Genomic DNA, 16253 nt, shown 5'->3' on the forward strand with positions numbered 1-16253 from the left:
CGGAAAAAATGACTGGTCTACATAAAAAATGCAATGAGCATTGGGTCAGAAAAATCTGCGCCTTATTTGGCTCCCCACTGAAGCGCTCGGGTTGAGCCAAAGGAATAATAGGGGAAACTGCATGAATTACTTGAGTGGATATACCTGCAGACTGTGAAGGGCTAGGGATTTGTGAAAACACAGATTCATTTGATTTAGCGGTGTTCGATAACTCATTTATGCGCTGTTTTATTTGGACTGTTTCTTCTATGGTGTTATTTAATTGTTTCTGTAACCCTTCCAAAACGGTGGCTAATGCTTTTATATCAATTCCTTCTGCCATTCTGCTCAGGAGGAAATCTGTTTTTTCCCTAAAATTAGGGTGATGGCACTTCAATCTGTCAGGATACTTCAATTCGATTTCCTCAGAAGCAGAAGATAACTCCTCAGTCCCGACTCGAACTACTCACAACAAATATTAATCCTTCGTGCTGAGTACCCCGGAGGGGGAAAGGGGAATGGGATGGTAGAGAGACTGCCACAGAGATGATGAACACCAGTACTCAGTCTGCCTCTTCACATCTAAGATTGGATACAGCACCTGCAAGAGTCACAGTCGCAATTACTAAGGACATACAACATCAGTTTTTCACTTTCTACTCTCAACACTTAATTCTCTTTAATTCTATTATTTCTTCACTCACCCTGAGTTCTCTGTAGCCTTGCTTCTCTCTATAAATGATAGCTCTTCTTAAAAAAATGCTTATTACTGATTCTGGAAGAACTTCTCAACCTTTGTTAGAGATTGGTTTTATGTTGCTATATATATATATATATAGTTGATGATAATGCGTTCTTCAAATCAGCTGATGTTATTTAATGTCTCCTGTCTTATTGTGACTTCTGTCAATACTTGTATTTGTAAATGCTTGTTTATTAAAGTTCGTTTCTCCTTTCTTACTTCGACATTTGTTGATAACTTGTATTTGTAAATGCTTGTTTATTACAGTTAGTTTCTCCTTCCTTACTTCGACATCTGTCGATAACTTGTAGTTGTAAATGCTTGTTTGTTTAAGTTCGTTTCTCTTTTAAACTCTACTTTGGTTTATTACCATTGAATTTGTAAATGCTTATTTGTTAACAGTTCGTTTCTCCTTTAAACTTGGCCTTCGTTTATAACCTTGACATTTGTAGATACTTGCTCTTTTAAAGTTCGTTTTTTCTTTGACTTTAATATCTTAAACTAGAACCTTGTAAACATAAGGTTAATTCATACATTAACTCTGTAGCCTTGCCGACTTCCACGGGAACGGTCTACTATCAATCTCTTCGAATAAACCTTGACAATATTTATCAGTTTTCTGTAATATAAATCTTCAAATGTAATTTTACCTCACAGGAGTTTATGTTCTAAAGTGCGCTCCCTCTCCACACAGCTGATTCCTGTCAGACCTTAGTTGAAGTGCAAGGCTTCCATCTGGAGAGCTCGTAACCTAGCAACCAACCGATTGCAAGACTAGAACTGTAACTAACCTTCAGGACTCACAGCGGCCATCTTGGATCTTCTCTTCTTGATTCTTCCTTTGAAATAAGCGCAAGATTACTCTGCAAACCTTCTTCCAGTTTGGGCTTTGCTGTCTCCACTGAGGATATCTCTTTGCTTTTCTCATGCACTTCTTTGATTTGACTTAGCAAGTTTGTGTGGTCATGACACACCCACACAAGTCCGCCACACCAAAGGTCAGTGATAAACTGGCGATAACAAAACCCACACTGTCACGCCAACAGGAATACGCCCACACTATCACGACCCACGAATCCACGCGGCTTTCAACCGCGGTATTCCATTAGCGGTACACACAGCTGCGCTCAAAATACACACACATTTACAAAACACAACGCATTGGACAATTCGAAACACACACACCTGACACACATACACAAACCACACCCACACACCCAATCCAACATAAAACACACACCCACATCACCCACAAACCCTTACTACCAGAATTCTGATACCACGCCAGAGAGAGACACCACCATAAACCACACCAGCATCCACAGACACACAACACCATCACTTACACAACATCCACACACCTCAAACAACACACAACACATCCCCTCACACACCACAACACACACCACCTCACACATCACCCACACCACATCATGGTACCTCAACGACACCCCAGGTTCTCTGAGGAGGAGCTCAGTGTCATGGTTGAGGAAATCGTCCGGGTAGAGCCACAGCTAATCGGATCACAGGTGCAGCACACCTCCATTGCTAGGAAGATGGAGCTATGGCGCAGAATCGTCGACAGTGTCAACGCAGTGGGACAGCACCCCAGAACATGGGATGACATCAGGAAGAGGTGGAACGACCTATGGGGGAAGGTGCGTTCCGTGGTCTCCAGACACCAGATTGCTGTACCGAGGACTGGCGGTGGACCCCCACTTCCTCTCCCACAATTAACAACAAGGGAGGAGCAGGTCTTGGCAATACTGCATCCTGATGGTCTCGCAGGAGTAGCAGGAGGACTGGACTCTGGTAAGGCAAAGCTTTACTATTATATCCCCCACCCTACCTGCATGCCAACACATATTCCCACCCTCACCCCCATCACTCCAACACCTCACATATGCCCCACTATCACAACCCACCTATCCCAACACCATGCCCTGCATGCAACACCAAAGCATGGACACCCATCACCAAAGCATGTCCACTACAGATGCCCACACAGACCCCAAACCAAATATCACACAAGGACCAACACAAGAATTCCAGCACTGGAGTACAGGGTCACTCACCCATTGCACACGATGGCACACACAGATGAAATAATCATGCATTTACACCCCTGCAGGACACCAACCCAATGTCACAGGACAGGAGGTACCAGACATATCCAGTTCCCCCACAGAAGAGACCCACAGTGATGACAGCAGCTCTGCACAACTGGATCAAGATGACCAGCCCGGCCCATCAGGGACCTCGGACAGTTGGTTCCCCTGACACTGGCACAAGCCACCACAGACCCTCCCCTATCAGGAAACACCAGCACAGCACCCACCCAGCGGGCCCATCGCTCTGTCCCCAGGACACGTCAAGCAGCAGTGTGTCCACCACTACAGGGAACCAAGGCAAACCCACCAACCCAAGAAAATCAGGGACCTGGGGGCACTGGCAGTAGGCACATGGTTCAGGGGACAGAGGCTCAGGAAAACAGGGAAACTGGGAGGACCGCTGTGTTACAGGGGGAGGACAGGCCCAGGGAACCCACTCTCCACCCTCTCCAACATCATGGGAGCTTACCATCATTCCCAGGAGATGATGGCAACGGTACTTGCCAAGTTTCAGGAGACCCAGCGGCTGCAGGAGGAACACTATCTGGGTATCAGGGAGGACCTGAAGTCCATAAACAACACCCTGGTCACCATTGCAGGGGTGCTGCAAGACCTTGTCAACACCAGGAGGGATACTGTGGCACAACAAGGGGCCCCTAACACTAGCCTGAACGATGAACAGCCCTCCACCTCCGCTGGCACTAGTGGACTGGAGGCACTACCACAGGAACACGACACCAGCACCCCACCCCGGCAGATGGAGAACCACCCCACAAATGGTCCCTGAGATCCAGGAACAAGACAGAGAACATTGCTAAGACCCCCGGCCAGGAAATGAGACCCCCCTGAGTCACCCTTCTGTCCCACTTTTTCACCCTGTCCATCCTTAAACTGCCATTGCTCCACTTCCTATGCCCCTTTGGACAATGTACCTGTGAAACAAATAGACTGGACTCAGCCATGGACATTCCTCCACCATCACCCCTGCCCATTTTACAACCCCCTCCACTTATTTGCACAGAAATAAACACACTTCAATCACAAAACAATCTGGAGTCAGTCTGTGCTTTTACAAACGTGCAATTGCAATAACCATGGAATATAGCAATGTCAATTTTCTTGTGCACATACCGATGTATCATAGCTGTAGGGCTGGAGAAAATATAGCAGAGGGCACAAAGTGGGACCCACATCTGTGAAATGGAAAGGCAAAGTGACAAGTCAGGGTCCATACACTGAGTGAAAATGACAGACTTATGCTAGCTCTAACAATAGTATGAGATGTGGGAGGCAGTGACATCTTCTTACCTGTGTCTCACTGGAAGTATTGCATGATTATGTTGTTTCTGTTGTCGATATCCTCTTCTTCTGCCTCCTCGTCTTCACTGTCCACAGGCTCCACAGCTGCCACAAGACCACCAGCTGGACCATCCTCCTGCAGAAAAGGCACCTGCCGGCACAAAGCCAGGTTGTGCAGCATACAGCAGGCTACGATGATCTGGCACACCTTCTTTGGTGAGTAGTAGAGAGAACCACCTGTCATATGGAGGCACCGGAACCTGGCCTTCAGGAGGCCGAAGGTGCGTTCGATCACTCTCCTAGTTCGCCCATGTGCCTCATTGTAGGGTTCCTCTGCCCTTGTCCTGGGATTTCTCACTGGGGTCAGTAGCCATGACAGGTTGGGGTAACCAGAGTTACCTGCAAATGTCGAGGGACAACTGTTAGGCACACACTAACCCGTAAAGACAACCCCATACCCAGACAACTATTCACACTGTATAGGGTCCTTGTCCTCACCTATTAGCGACACGCGGTGCCTCTGAAGTTGCCCCATCACATAAGGGATGCTGCTATTCCTCAGAATGTAAGCGTCATGCAGTGAGCCAGGAAATTTGGCATTCACATGGGAGATGTACTGGTCAGCCAAACACACCATCTGCACATTCATATAATGGTAGCTCTTCAGGTGTCTGTACACCTGTTCAGTCCTGCGGGGGGTACCAAGGCCACATGTGTCCCATCAATGGCACCTATGATGTTGGGGCTATGTCCCAGGGCATAGAAGTCACCTTTCACAGTGGGCAAATCCTCCACCTGAGGGAACACGATGTAGCTGCTCATGTGTTTCAACAGGGCAGACAACACTCTGGACAACACGTTAGAGAACATTGGCTGGGACATCCCTGATGCAACGGCCACTGTTGTTTGAAAGGAACCACTTGCCAGGAAATGGAGTACTGACAGGACCTGCACTAGAGGAGGGATTCCTGTGGGATGGCGGATAGCTGACATCCGGTCTGGCTCCAACTGGGCACACAGTTCATGGATTGTTGCACAATCAAGTCTGTAGGTGACTATTATGTGTCTCTCTTCCATTGTCGACAGGTCCACCAGCGGTCTGCACACCGGAGGATGCCGCCATCTCATCACCTGCCCCAGCAGACGTGCTCTATGAACGAGAACAGCGAGCAGAGAGTCAGCCAACACTGAGGTATCACAAAATGTCATTTGCACACATTTATTAATCTGCAATGTGCCTGTTACTCTGTGTATTCAAGGCCTAAATTGGTGTGACACAGTTAATATTAATGCCATGTGGCATTTTGATTGACACTATTGTAGCCCAACAGGGCCAAAAGCACAGCGCCATGTTCACAAAGTGACACTACCCATGCAGTGCCACACTTAGTGACCTTTTGTGCCATATTATGTCTGTGCCAGGCATCATGTATGCAAGGGGTGTGTTCTTCGGTTAGGGCAACTACAAAAATTGTGCAGAGGGATACAAGAGGTTCCTATGTGCCATTTTTATAAGATACTTTTAATGCCTGCACAGAGCAGGCGTTAGTAGGGGACACGCTTTTGCTTTCAGTGGTCCCCAATGTACTGTGCAGGATTTGCACCATAAATTTGGCAATATTCCTACACAGTCCATCTATGGAATCCATTATGTTGACACTATTGCACCTACTCTGAGCCATGGTGCACCATATATTGAATACAGTACACACAGGTTGGCGGTAGGGGGGCGCTAAAGGGCACAAGTAAAGTGGCCCTGCTTTAGATGCTGTGCCACTTTTCTGAGATATGGCCCTTAGTGCCTTAACTTTAGACCTGTAGAAGAGTGATGTTTCGGAAATGTGTACCTATTTTGTGTGTTGTGTGCCATGTAACAGGTGTAAGGCCCTTTGGGATGCATGTGAAACCCACCCCTTTGCCCTTGAAATACCCCCCTTGCACAAAGTATTGTTGTTGTCAATTGCTGGCTGGCACACAGTCATATGCCCAGTGTGGCACAGTTGTATGGGAGTATTGTGATGTATGCAAGAGTTTTCAGACAGGTGTGGGACAGGACAGGGCATGCTGTGCTTTTCAGCACTGCCCTTCATCAGGAGTTCAGTCCTGCTAAGTCACATCTATCCTCATTCATATACATTTCTGGCCTCTCCTTGTACATTGTCAGTAGTTCATCTGCCAGTCCACTGTTGGTACCCTTGTATCATAGTATGGAGATTTACGGGTATGACTGGTGGTGTGCTGTTAGGTTTCCATTCCTACACATGATCTTTCATCAACAGTGATGTTGTATTTAAATGTGTGCTGCACTATGGACCACACAAGGGAAAGTGGAACACAAGGAGTGTATGTCTTATGTTTTTCTGATATGTAGATGGTGATGGGACCACTCAGGTGGCAATTGATATCGGTGCTGCCTGAGGTTTCTACAGCATGGTAAATATGGGGCAGTGCCAATATGTGAGTTGTTTGACGGTTGAATGGCTGATTAAATTGGCATAGCTGAGCTATTCCTTGGTAAGTGTGAAGTGTAAAGGATCTCTGTTTTGTTGTCAACCTGTGGACACATGTAGTGGTTTGAGCCCAGATTTTGTATTCAAAGGGGACATTGCTCCACCTGTCCGTCATGCAAAGTGTCAGTCAGGTGGTGCCAGGGACTTGTAGATATGGGCATATGTGAGGGTGATGTGCATTGAATGTGGTGTAGTGTGGCATGTGGCATATGTATTGGGATCTGTGTTTCCCTGTCCATGTGTGTTTAGTGTGGTGTATGTATTGTTTGTACTACAAGTTTGGAGTGTTGTCTGTGTTATGATTTGTATGCTATCTTACCAACAAGTAGGCCAGTGCCATATTATCCATTCTGGAATCGTTGGTTTATAGCGGTGTGTCTGAATATGTAAGCATCATGGACGCTGCTGGGATATTTAGCGAGGATGTTTGCAATAATTCCATGGTGGTCCACAATGGCCTGCACATTGATAGAGTGGGCATGTTTGCGGTTCCTGTAGAGGTGTTCGGTTGCAGCAGGAGGGACAAGCTGATCATTGGTGCAGTCCATCACACCCAGCACATGCGGAAAGCCAGCTATCTGATAGAAACCTTGCTTGGTCTCCTGCTGTAGTTCCCAAGTGTTAGGGAATCAGATGTGGTGGGGTTTGAGTCTGATGATGGTGTCCAAGACCTTCGGAATGAAGGCAGAGAGGGATCCTTGGGAGACCCCACCCTCTTGTGCAGTAGTCGTCTGATACTGATGTCAGCAAGTGGAGGACAGCGAGGAGTTTGGTCATGTGTGGAATTGCTGTGTGACTTTCCACTCTTGCTGTGATATCTTGTGCAATGTGGTGGAGCCTGTGTACAATGGACTCCTACCTCAGACAATAGATTCTGATCATCTCTTCTTCCCTGAGGGCCAGAATGGTTGCACACTGGTGAAATATCTTCGCCTGCCTTCTATGCTGCCTTTGTGGCTGCTGTGGTGGTATTTGCAGTTGCTGCTGTGGTGCTGGTGGTACTTGGCATCACTGCTGTCAGCGAAATGACAGTCTCACTGTAGTTAAGCTGGTATTGAGGGAAGTTATTCCAAGGTTTGGTATTCCAACCTCTTTGGAATCAGATCGAGGAACTCATTTCAACGAGGTCCTAAAATTGTTGTGCAGTATTGCAAATGGAACAATGATTGTATTGCGGTTACACACCTGAGGCTTCAGGTCTGTTCTGGAGCAGGTGAATGGAATGCTAAAATCCAGACTTACAAAAGTGTATGCTTCAACATCATTGATGTGGCCTGATGCTCTGCCTCTTGTGTTAATGAGTTTGCGGAGTGTACCTGATTGAAAGACTGGATTGTTCCCCCATGAGATCATAAACGGGATGTCAATGAGACTGCCAGCGATTCCTGCAAATGCACTTGTGAATATTACCGATGATATGGTCCTAGACTATTGCAAAGGACTAACTGATTTGGTGCATTCGGTGTCTCATCAGGTTGATGCATCCACAACACCTTTGCATCAAGAACAATGCCATGACCTTTATCCATCTCAGAAAAACGTGTTTAGAGCCGCACTGGTGTGGACCTTACCACGTGATCCTAGTAACGGTGACAGACGTAAAGTGTGGAGGTCTCCTCAATTGGATACACACTTCCCATACTCATATACTTGAGTGTCCCCTCGACACAACAGCCTATGTGTCCTATTCTAGTTGTCTCTCTCGCACCACTGATTCTTCTGGAATGCCCATGGATGGCATTCACAATGGTTGATTGCCTAACAGAGATGGATTTCTGGAGGTCAATAGCCTCCTCACTCAGGGCAGCAGGGCTCAGTGGGGCAGAGCCTGAGGTGCCTGGTGCGAAGGAGATGCCCACACTCCTGGGTGAGCGGGCACGGGCATCAGATGTCAGAGTCTGTATTGTCCCATACAGTCTCTGCTGTGGTGCTCCCCTCGCCCTCCGTCCCACTGGTGCCCTCAGCATCGGTGGACTCTGCCTCCAGAGTCCTGTAGGATGCAGCTCCCTCCATCGCCGGTGCCTCTGCTTCTCCGCCAGATGATGCTAATGCACATAAGGACAGGATGACAAAACAAGTACGGGGGGACAGAGACAAAGGATACACTGCGTCAATGACAGCACCAACACCACCATTGGCGTACACAGCACCCTCACACACAGGGTACAGGCCTACGTACTATGCATTGCACTACCAGTGATATTGCTAGCCACCAAGGCACGAGGAGGAGCACACACCGCCAACTTCAGCACACCTGGGACCCATGCAGCCCTGACCAGTAGTGGATGCTAATAAGCTAGGTAGGCAGTATTTCCCCTTCAGACCCTTGATCACCAGAGGACCTACGCTGCTATGTCTGGCCTGGCCTAGGGGCACCCACTGACACACACCCACCACCCGGATACCAGCCCTCCAGCCATTTCCTTCAATGATGGTCACTGCACTCACCCCCTTGTGGCTGCTGTGATGCCCTCAAGCGACTATCCAGCTCTGGATAGGTCACCACCAGTATGCGGGCCATCAAGGGGGTGAGGGTTGAACAGGCACCCCTTCCTCGTTGGGAGGCCATCCCCAGCTGGGCCTCTGCAGTCTTCCATGCGCAGCATCTCAGGTCCTCCCACCATTTCCGACAGTGGGTGCTCCGCCTGCCTTAGACACTCAGGGTCCGCACCTCTGTGGCGATGGCACACCATATACCATTCTTTTGATGGGCGCTGACCTGCACAGGCAATACAGACAGAAGAACACCATTAGACAAACAGTCAAGCCTGTAACACGAATGACCCACCCTACCCCTTTCCATCACTATTGGCACACACATACCCCAGCACTCAATGTGTACCCAGCAACGAGGACATCCCTCCCCCTTACACGATGCCTTCACACACAACTCCATACATTCAAGCCACATGCATCATGCCCACAGTGTACTCACCTGTTGGTCTGGAGGCCCATACAGCAGTCCTTACTGGGGTAGGACCCCATCCACCAGTCTCTCCAATTCCTCTGAAGTGATGGCTGGGGCCCTTTCCCCCGGTCACGCGGGCCATGGTAGGTTCCAGACACAGGTCACAGCAGCACATGCAGTGTAGGTCACCTCCTATGGAAGGTCAGGAAACAAGTGTGGAATCAGATAGAAAATGGCGGTCACATCCGCGATGGTGCAATGGTCATTGGCCACTGTACCCCATAGGGCCCAATATTAACCAATGAGGAATTGCACAGCGGTTCCCGACCCCCTCTAACCATGTCGCACAACGTCAGCGGCATTATCTCACTTCCACCTGTCCCTTCACACAGGACAGGCGGATGCTCTTTCAGGGGGGGCAGACCTATGGAATAATGCTGCGTCACAGGATCAGTAAGCACATACTTGACAAATCACACTGTCCCATTACATGTTTACAGATGGCAGACTACTGTTGTGGCTCCATTGTTCAGCTTATGACAGCCTCCTCACTCTTTTGTTACTTAGATACCTACCGCTGTGGACGAATAGGAGATGGAGACATACCCCTGTGTACAGACCCCTGGTGGACTTGGCTACACTGGAGGACAGGCACATAATACTCACACATAGACTGGACAGGGCCACAATCACAGAGCTGTGTGCCCAATTGGAGCCTGACCTGATATCTGCTATCCGTCATCCCACTGGGATCCCCCCTCTTGTGCAAGTGCTATCAGTTCTCCATTTCCTGGCAACTGGTTCTTTCCAAGTGACAGTGGGCTTGGCAGCAGGAATGTCATAGCCAATGTTCTCAATATTGCTGACAAGAGTGTTGTCTGCCCTGATAAAACACATGTGTAGCTACATTGCATTCCGCCAGGTTGAGGATTTGGCCACTGTGAAGGCCGTTTTTTATGCAATGGGACATATCCCCAAAATAATAGGGGCAATTGACGGAACACATATTGCATTTGTCCCCACCCTCCCCGCCAGGATGAACAGGTGTTCAGGAATCGTAAGCGTTTCCACTCTATGAATCTACAGATGGTGTGCTTGGCGGACCAGTATATCTCCCACGTCAATGCTAAGTATCCTGGGTCAGTGCATGATGCCTTTGTCCTAAGGAATAGCAGCATCCCAAATGTGATGGCCCAACTACAGCGGCACAGGGTGTGACTAATAGGTGAGCCCTGGTTCCCACCCAGTATATGTTGTTGTATGCCTATGGTGTTGGCCATATAGGATAGTGTGTGGCTAAATGTTGTCCCTCATTATTTGGAGGTGACTCTGGTTACCCAAATCTATCATGGCTGCTGACCCCTGTGAGGAATGCCAGGACAAGGGCAGAAAAACGTTATGATGAGACACATGGGTGAACCAGAAGGATAATTGAAAGGACCTTTGGCCTCCTGAAGACCAGGTTCCGGTGCAGCCATCTATCAGGTGGATCCCTGTGCTACTCACCCAACGAGGTCTGCCAGATAGTGGTGGCATGCTGTATGTTGCACAACCTTGCCTTACGTCGCCCGGTGCCTTTTCTCCAGGAGGATGAGGCTGGAGATGGGTGCGTGGCAGCAGTGGACCCTGTGGACAGTGAAGATGAGGAGGCAGAGGATGAGGAAGAGGACAACAGAAGTGCAATAATTCATCAAAACTTCCAATAACACACAGGTAAGACAGTGTAACTTCACTTATAATTGACAGTTTTGTGTTTGACATTGTCACTGGCAGGCTGATTTTCCCACTTCTATGGCCACTTACTGTACCTTTTAGCATCTCTATTTGCAGATATTTGTGCCCCACTATCACTCCTGGTGTGTAGACTGCAGCCAACTACAGGTCATTCATATTTTTACATTACTGTACAATTGTATTGCAGTATTTAAAGCTTGTTAAACGAATACATAGTTTAATCATTTGAGAGACTCCATACTTGTAATTTTTACAAATGGTGTTTATTTAGTGCTAATAAGTAGAGGGGGATGCGTAATGGACTGGGGAGATGGTGGAGGAAAGTCCAGGATAGAGTCCAGTCTATGTGCAGGTGCATTATCCAAGGGGGCATAGGCATGGAAGCAATGGCAGTTCAAGGTGGACATGGTGACAGGGTGGGACACAAGGGTGACAATTAGGAGAGTCCTATTTCCTGGCGGGGGTCTTAGCAATAGTCTCTGGCTTCTGCCTGGATCGCAGGGAACGTTTGCACGGTGGTTCTCCTGCTGCAGGGAGAGGGGTACTGGTGGCCTGTTGGTCATGTGGCGGGCCTCCTGTCCACTAGCGGCAGCGGAGGTGGAGGGCTGTTCATCGGTTTGGCTAGTGGTAGGGGCCCGGTGGTGTGCCACTGCCTCCCTCATAGTGTTGGCCATGTCTGCCAGCACCCTTGCAATGCTGACCAGGGTGGTGTTAATGTCCTTCAAGTCCTCCCTGATCCCCAGGTACTGTCCCTCCTGCAGCCCCTGGTTCTCCTGCCAACTTGTCCAGTATCTGGCCCATCGTCTCCTGGAAATGGTGGTATGCTCTCAGGATCTGGGTGAGTGCCTCCTGTTGAGTCTGTTCCCTGGGCCTGTCCTTCCCCTGTTGCGCAGCAGTCCTCTCAGCTTCCCTGTTGTCCTGTGCCTCTGTCCCCTGAACCGTGTGCCCACTGCCACTGACCCCAGGTCCCTGAGCGTCCTGTGTTTGTGGGGTGGCCTGGGGTCCCTGTAGTGGTGGACACACTGCTGATTGATGTGTCCTGCAGACAGAGGTATGGGCCCCCTGGGTGGGTACTGTGCTGGTGTTTCCTGAGGTGGGAGGCTCTGTGTGGTATGACTGTGCCTGGGTAACCAACTGTCCGGAGATCCCTGATGGGCCAAGTTGGTCCTCCAGATCCAGGCGTCCAGAGCTGCTGTCATCATTGTGGTCCTCTTCTGGGGGGGGGGTGGATGTTGCTGGCACCTCCTCTCGGGTGAAATTGGCTGGGGGATCTGTGGGAATGTAAATGCAGTGTTGTAGTTTATGCGTGTGACATCTTGTGCCCTCTATGGGTGTGTTGCCCTCTATGGTTGTTATTGCCCTTCTAGCTTTGCATTGTGTGAGTAGTTATTTGGTGGGCTTGCTGTTTCCCTAGAGGGTGCATGATTTAGTGATGGGTGTCCATGCAGGTCTGTGATGGGGTCCATGCATTGGTAGAGCATGTAGGGCTTGGTATTGGGCGGGGTGGGTTGTGATGGTGGGGTGTATGAGAGGTGGTGGAGTGATGGGAGTGAGGGTAAGGTTGTAGGTATGTGATGGCATGCAGGTGGGGGGTGATAGTAATAGAGATCTGACTTACCAGAGTCCAGTCCTCCTACTCCTGCCAGGCCCTCAGGATGCATGATTGCCAAGACTTGCTCCTCCCATGTTGTTAGTTGTGGGGGTCCACAGCCAGTCCTCTGTACAGCTATTTGGTGTCTTGTTGCCACAGAACGCACCTTCCCCTGTAGGTCATTCCACCTCTTCCTGATGTCATCCCTTGTTCTTGGGTGCTGTCCCACAGCATTGAGTCTGTCCACGATTCTCTGCCATAGCTCCATCTTTATAGCAATGGATGTCTGCTGCACCTGTGATCCGAATAGCTGTGGCTCTACCCGGATTATTTGCTCCACCATGACCCTTAGCTCCTCCTCTGAGAACCTGGGGTATCGTTGTGGTGCCATAGGTGTAGTGTGAGTGGTGTGGGTAAGAGTGTGTGGGGTGATGTGTTGGGATGTGTGATGTAAGGTGCGTGGATGGTGTATAGATGATGGTGGTGTATGGCTGTGGTCTTGTCTGCTGTATTGCTATCTCTCTTGTGGCACTTGTTTGTAGTCATAAAGGGTTGTGGGTAATGTGGGTGTGTGTTTTATAGTGGTGTGGGTGTGGTGTGTGCATGGGTGTCAGGTGTGTGTTATTTGAATTGTCCAATGTAGTGTTGTTTTGTATGTGTGTGTGCATTTTGAGCGGGGCGGTATATAGCACCAATGGTTTACTCCATTGAATGTCAGCTGCGGTGATTCGTGGTTCATAATGTTGTGGACGTAGTTCTGTTGGCGTAACGGTGTGGGTTTGGATACCGCCAGTTTATCACTGACTTTTGGGCTGGCAGACTTGTGTGTGTGGCTGTATAGTGACAGATTGCTATATGTGTGTCATAATATGGGTAGCGGTAACACGCTGCGGCGGCGGTATGTTGGTGGCAGTCAGCATGGCGGTAAGCAGTACTTACCGCCGATGTCATAATGATGGTCCTAGTGTAAGAAAGAGCGGGCACCTAAAAATGAAATGCTTAATAAACTTTGCACAGTTGACCAAATTCACCTGTTTGTTTTCCATCAAATGTTCTTCACTCACCTGGGAGTATACAATTTGTCTAGTGTTGGGAAGTAGAGGGAGTGACCTGATTGCAAAGCCCAATAGGCCCTGTTTCTGTAACGACAACCACCAGCCCAGTGCTACTGCATCTGGTGGAATGACACAAACAAATGTCAGTGACGTGCCACAGGCACTTTGGACTTCAATGATGAAACACATTAACAGCTACAAACAGTTTAGACAAAAAGAGTGTTTAGCCAATTTGGTCTACAACAAAAATTTTACTGACCACATCATAACACACATGATGCATCATGGCCACACAAAACAACTAACAAGTCCAACTGAGTCTTCTGCACTTCCATCCTATCACTGTGCAAGCTGTCTTGTCACAGGTCTTCTACACCTGAAGTATGTAAAATACATTTTCAGGTATAATCCATGTCCACTTTGTATGTCCCAACACTAATATATACCTGCAAATGTCACAACTCTGGAATGCACAAATGAAGATCTCATGGTGAAGGTACCTGAACAAAGAACAAAACAAGGATTATAGTTATGAAACCATACATATGACACAAATCACATAGCAAACGTCTGGGGAACAAAGTCCATTAGAAAAAACTGACACAGACAAAGCAACATCATCAAAATATGAATGTGTCAAAAGTTTCCTCATCAAACAGCCTTTGGCAGATTTTGCCTGAGCATCAGCTCCCCAACTATATCCAAAAATATACTCCACACATTATCACAACTACAGTTTATTATACAGTCAAAGTTGTGACATCTCATGTCATACTTACACTCATGAGAAAAAGCTGTTAATGAGATCTTGTTGCAAGTCAGCTCTTTCCTCTTCACCACTCTTAACTTAATTTGGCATTTCAGGATTCTCACCCGGTGGAATCTCATGCTCCCCCTCCTCTGGAGGAGGATATAAAGGCTATTCCTCCGCAGGGCAATGTTATGGAGTATGCAGCATGCCACAGTGACCTGACAACCCTTCCTGGGTGAGTAGAGGAGGGCTTCCCCAGTCTTGTCCAGACAGCAAAATCTGGCCTTCAGGAGCCCAAAAGCACGCTCCACTGCCCACAGTGTTCTTCCATGGGCGACATTGTAGTGGACTTCCCCTGCCATAGTTGAATTCCTCAGTGGTGTAAAAAAATCAAGGACGGTTTGGGCATGCTCAGTCTTCTCTTTTGGAATGAGACATAAGTGCCACTATGAGTCACTCACTTCATGATTGTAGCACCTGGCATTGCACACCCACGATCAGGGCAGATGTGTGCAACTGTTCACAATTCATGAAGCATACATGCATATGGTGTAGCAAATGTTGGAGCCACTGTGCTGAAGTTTATGGCTGGGGGTTACTATACATTATGGTAATGTTTGGTAATCAAAGCTGTTGTTTATGTGTGATCAGACGTAGTGACCCTATTTGTCTTTGGAATTTCAGCATCAGCACAGGCAAGCGGAGGAGACAGGGCAGAAACCAGTGGGGAAGCAGTTGGCAATGGTACATCCAGTCACAAGACATCGGACACAAAGGGACTCAGTGGCTCGGAGGGTGAGGGGAGTGCCACTGAAGACACAGGATCAATATCATCATTTTTGGATTCTTTGTCCAGTGGCCACTACCTAGTAGTGGCAGACCCATCAGGACATGTACCTGTTCCATCCTTGTCTGCCACCCCCAGTTCCATCTCCACCCTCCCTATTGCTCCCCACCCAGTTGGCTATGCCCGCTCACCCCAGAAGTGGGCATTTCCTTCATGCCAGGCACCCCCACCCCTCTTACCCCTGCTGCTCTGAGTGAGGAGGCTATTGACCTCCTAAAGAGTATCTGTGGGTCAGACTGTCATTTTGAATGCTATCTAGGTGCAGGGCAGCCAGCTTCAGCAGGTGGTTTAGTATCTGGAAGGCATTAATAGTGCCATGTCTGGCCTACAGAGATCTTTTCAAGCTCTGGCCACCTCACTCCACCCATTTCCCAAAGTAAGTTTCCTGTTTGACCTTGCCCTTAGCCCTGAGAACCCCTCTCCCAAAACCAAAAGGAACCCACCCAAATCCTGACCCATCCCTTCTACATCTAAGTCTTCCCCTGTCACACCTCCCCACCCCCTTGAAACCAGCCATACATCTCCCACCCCTGAGAAGAAGTCCACTCCTCCCAAAGTTAAGCCCACCCCTCCCAAAACCAAACCCACCCATCCTAAATCTGACCCCACTCCACCCAAGGGTGATCATTGAGGTGCCTGGCATGCCCACTTGATGCCCCTTCCTGTGGGGGTTCCTATGGCAGTGATCAGAGAGTCAAGCTGCAGTGCACAGCTTTGTGCATGAAC

Source organism: Pleurodeles waltl, chromosome 1_1 (genome assembly GCF_031143425.1).
Source record: "Pleurodeles waltl isolate 20211129_DDA chromosome 1_1, aPleWal1.hap1.20221129, whole genome shotgun sequence".
NCBI classification, from domain to species: Eukaryota; Metazoa; Chordata; class Amphibia; order Caudata; family Salamandridae; genus Pleurodeles; species Pleurodeles waltl.